The 4517-nt window shown below is 50.7% G+C and overlaps 1 protein-coding gene across 1 annotated transcript in view; it reads left to right on the forward strand.

Moving 5' to 3' along the window:
* Nucleotides 1-4517, forward strand: part of SAMD11 (sterile alpha motif domain containing 11) — a 127836-nt gene that overhangs the window by 99928 nt on the left and 23391 nt on the right.

Raw genomic sequence — 4517 nt, forward strand, 5'->3', positions numbered from 1 at the left:
TCCGGGCAGCCCTCAGTAAGGGTCCGGGAGGGAAGGGTGCGCCTGGATGAGGGTAGCAGCACCCCCGGGGGCGGGCAGGTTTGATGTGCCCCGGTAACTCATTCCCATCTCCCCTGGGCGTTCGCACCCTTGGGCATTTTGCAGGTGCCAAAGTGTGGGTTTGCATGCGTGCCGGCCGCACACTGGGGTGTCTGTACGTAAAGGGAGGCGATTTGTGCTTGCACATAGGCATTCGCATCCAGGCTGGCGACTGGCTGGCTGGTGGGAATGATCCCAACCCTGCCTCGGATCTCCAGAGCAGATGCTGGACTCTAACCTGTTCCTTGGCACAGGGCAGGTCATGATCTATAAGTCTGCACTTTATAGCATCCCCAGGTAACGAGAGAGAATGAATTCTCTAGGATGGAATAGAAAGAGAAGAAATTTTTTTTTTTTGAGGAAGGAGGAGGCATGTTTTCCCTTCACCACTGATAGGAGTGCTGGAAAGCTGATTTTCCTCCCCCTCCCTCCCTCCCTCCCAGGAAACTCTAGCTCATTTATCTTGCTCTGTGCCATAAGCCATTCCCTCTGCAATCAAGAACTTCAGATGGATATTAAATTAAAGTTGCGTGCATTTCTGACAATGATAGCAGAGGCAGGAGAGGACCTGGCAGCCACAGGGATGCAAAGGCTCTGGGGATCACGGGACAAGCCGTGAAAGGCTCTAGTATCTCGACTTTTTTTGGCTTTCATCTTGGGGTGGGGGCAGGCAGCAGGCTGCAATATTAGTTCTGTAGCGGGTGTATATACGCGTTGGGTCCATTTACAGCCTCGGAGATCCTGTCTGGTTTTCCTTCTTTCTGACCAATGGGTTTGCAACGTGTAGGGGCTGGGCAGACCTGGTAAACCTTCCTCCTGCAGGGTGTACTTTGGCTAACCCACCTAATAAAATCCAACCCGGTCCATGTGGATTGTAGGCAGACCTGCGAGGAATGCAGAGATAGACGAGTTTCAGTGCAGCCAGTCATCAGGAAAATTTCTCCAGCTATGTGTGGCCTGGAGAAGTGCCAGGCCAGCCGGAGGCCTGGCTGAAAAGGCATGTACGGAAGGGTGGAGGTTGCTTATGGGGAGGTGCTGCACATAGGAGGAGCAAAATGAAAATTAATTAGATGTGTATCAAATCCAGAGGTACTTGCCACTGCCAGACAGGTGTTCTAGCTAAGGGAGCTGGGCTAGGCCGGGAAGCATTAAATCATTCGGGAAGAGGGTGTTATCTGGCAGTTTAAGCAGAAGACTGGAGTTAGGGCTGGTGTCCCTCCCTTGTTCCTGCTCGCTAGCTCAGGGGGCAGAGGCTGAAGGCCAGGAGTGAACGGTTGGAAAAGACCACTGCTTTTCATCTGGATTCAGTGATCCGAGTAGCCCTATAAATCATTGCATCGGCCTAAGTGAGGGGGAAATCCTGACGAGGTGAGGTGGTGGAGGAAAGGAACGCATAGGGGCACAACCTGCCTTTGATGTTGAGAGAAATATCTGTGGGACCTTGGATTAAGTTTGCAGAAGTCACCCTGTTTCCTTTTGCACGGTAACAGCGGGTCTCATTTTGAAAGCAGGTTGTACTCAGTGCTTGGGAAGGCCTTTGAGCACCTCAGTTCCAAGAGCAGGATAATGTGGCGTGTTGCACGGAGCAAGGATATTTGCACCCACTTGTGCAGGTCTAGTTGTTTGCCTATAAGACCAGCCTGTGGCGTTCTTGGTGGGAATGAAACAAAGAAGCTGTCTTTTTTTCTGTGATACATACTCTGTAGTCTCTTTTCTGTCCAAGAGTTTGCAGACTGAAACAAGGTTCATAGCACATTATCAGCCCTGGTTTTGTTTTACCGCACCGCTCCCACCCTGGACTGTAGGTACAGGACCTGCTCTAAGTGCCTGGGCAGAGTAGCTCTCCGAGGAGCTTTGAGATGACCCATGTGGAACATCACCATGGTGGGCCTGGCTGGGCGTGTCCCATGCTTCCTTCTTCCACCATGCCAAGGCATTTCAGACCAGACTGCCTGTTTTTTCCGCAGCCATCTGCTCCCACAAGGAGGGTGTGAGAAGGCCCGGTGTGGCCCACCTCCTTGGCCAGGCTCTCAGGTGTGAACCCTCGGTTAGCAGAGCTGGGGAGTCCTGCTGGGAAATGGGAAGCTACAACTATGCCCCATAGTCATGACTTAGTAAATCTGCTTGACGTTAGTTCACGTGCTCGTTATTTCCCCCCAAAGGTCCCTAGCCACCTGACTGTCACTAAGGGTCTGCACATATCACTCTGCTCCCAATCAGAAATGGTCTGGTTGGAGCTGTCATGTGCAAACTGTTTCTTGCTGTTTTACCAAAGCACCACGGGTGTTTTTAGGCATGCCAGGAGAAGCCATGGCCATGTACTGTAAAGCAGTAAAGCACTGTATGGGTTAACTTCTCCCTTCCATTCTCCCTGTTGCTGTTAGCCTTGGGTTTTGTACTTGGCTGCCATGGTCTTTGTCAACAGGGTAAATCAAAGCAGCCTCTGTGCACCTTTATTATGAAGGTATAGAAATTTTAAAAGGTTCAGGTAGGCACTGACAGAGGAGAAGGCGATGGAGGAAGCTGGCTCACATAGGTTGGCAAACTGTAGGTAGATTTACAGCAGCTCCTTTCCCAGGAGCAGAAGTAATAACGCATGATGCAGGGGGATGTGAACTGTTTGGTGTGGTGTTAAAATTCCATTTTAGCTTCCTATCGGGAGATCTGTGGGGATCAGGTCAGCTCTCAAGTGCAGCAGCTTTGTGGGCAAGAATAATTAGCCACTCCAGACTTCAGCCATTACGTCTGGCAAAGCAAGGGGGGAAAACCCATATTGGTGACCCAGTTTTATTTATCAGGGCAGCGCTGCTGTTTTTACAAAGGTGGGAATGCAGAGACCTGTGCCTGCTAGTGGGAACTATCTATACACTTTTCCAGTTCCCAGGTGTGAAGAGGTGGGGAGTGAGCTTGAGCTTAGGGAACGCTTGGGAAGATAGCGATGTTCAGACGTTTGTCAACTAGTTAGTGTCCATCTTTGCTGGTCAGAAACAGGCTGGTAGGTTTAATGATACAATGCACAAGGCAGGCAGGTAGGTACTGGTACCGAAGGGGATGATGCACATGCGTGTGCACACAGACACACTGAATATGGATTTTCTTGGACCGGGTTCCAAGGTCCTTTTAGTGGAGTAATATTCCCTTCACCTCTTTGCTCCAGCTTCCTCATCTGTTGAAAAGAGTTAGTGAAACTGGTATGTCTTGCCAGAAGTAGACTCAAGCTGCAGGCTTTGAGAATCCATTTGATTTCATGGTTTTGGTTTCCTAGATATCCTTCTCTAGATTGGTTCAGACTTGGATTATAGAACGCCAGGACCTGGTGGTTTGTTTGGAAAGACTGTTGAGTTCGGTGTTATAAAAAGACTTGGAAGAGGAAAGGATACAGCTAGAAGGTGTCACTTTAACTACTCCAGCCTGGAGTACTTCCCATCCCCAAACTGCTGTCTCCTGCAGAAATGGCAGGTGGCTGTGCCCTGCAGAGATGCAGAGTTGCTTGGATCCTACTCCTTGGATCCTGGCTCCAAAATTTGTTGGCAACGTGCTTGGTTTTGCTGGGGTCGTTTAGCCTGGCATGATCTTACTCAGGGTGCTCATCTCCTGGTATGCGCTGCAGAACTCACTCTTGAACCGAGCAGGCTGCACAGGCTAGTGGGTGGTGAAGCCTGGGGAACACTTGCATTCACCCCCCTTTCAGGGAAAAACTTTCATACTCTGCACATGGGAGGTGTTGCAGGGGTGCTTAGGCTAGGCTGGGCGAGCTGCTTAACAGCGTGATCAGTGTGGTGAAGCTTGTTTGGCCAAATACGATGCATCAGTTCTGTGTTAGGGGTTGGTAGGAGCTTGTTCGCCTGCGTACAGTGTGTGGCGTGGGGTCTGTGTGGCAGAACCTGCCTCTCGTAGAAGGGGGAGAAGGCAGGTTACAGTCAGAGACAGGGCAGTGTTGGGGCAGATATTTGGTAATAGCACTCAGCTGTCCCTGGTACTGTCTATGAGAAGCACTAGGGACACAATTCGTCTTCCAGGATCATAGACAATTACGGGGTGAAGGCAGGAGGAATGCAAGGAGCAAGAAATACCGCCCATGTGAAATGCCATCAGTGTCCTGATCTGCTGGGGTCCTGGGAAGCTGAGCCCTTTGGCTACAGTGTTCTGGGAGTGGGAGCCGCAGAATCTCAAAGGTGCACTCATTGCCCTTCCCTTGCAGTGAGCTGACAAGCATTGTGCATCAGCCAGGGGCCTTTCTCTGTGCAAAGATGTGCCTGAAATACCCAGCAAGGATTTTTGGATTGGGTTCTTTCCATCTGCTGTTGCTACCACTTTTTCTTTCACCACCTAATTCCTCCCCCCTGCACCGCGGAGGCTTTCCTTTTCTCTCCTGTCCTCTCTGGACACATTTTCTCTCCCTCTCTTACCCCAGCCTCATGTCCCCCTCTCTGCTCTGA

This window comes from Egretta garzetta, unplaced genomic scaffold (genome assembly GCF_000687185.1).
Source record: "Egretta garzetta isolate BGI_Z169 unplaced genomic scaffold, ASM68718v1 scaffold29, whole genome shotgun sequence".
In the NCBI taxonomy this organism is placed as follows: domain Eukaryota; kingdom Metazoa; phylum Chordata; class Aves; order Pelecaniformes; family Ardeidae; genus Egretta; species Egretta garzetta.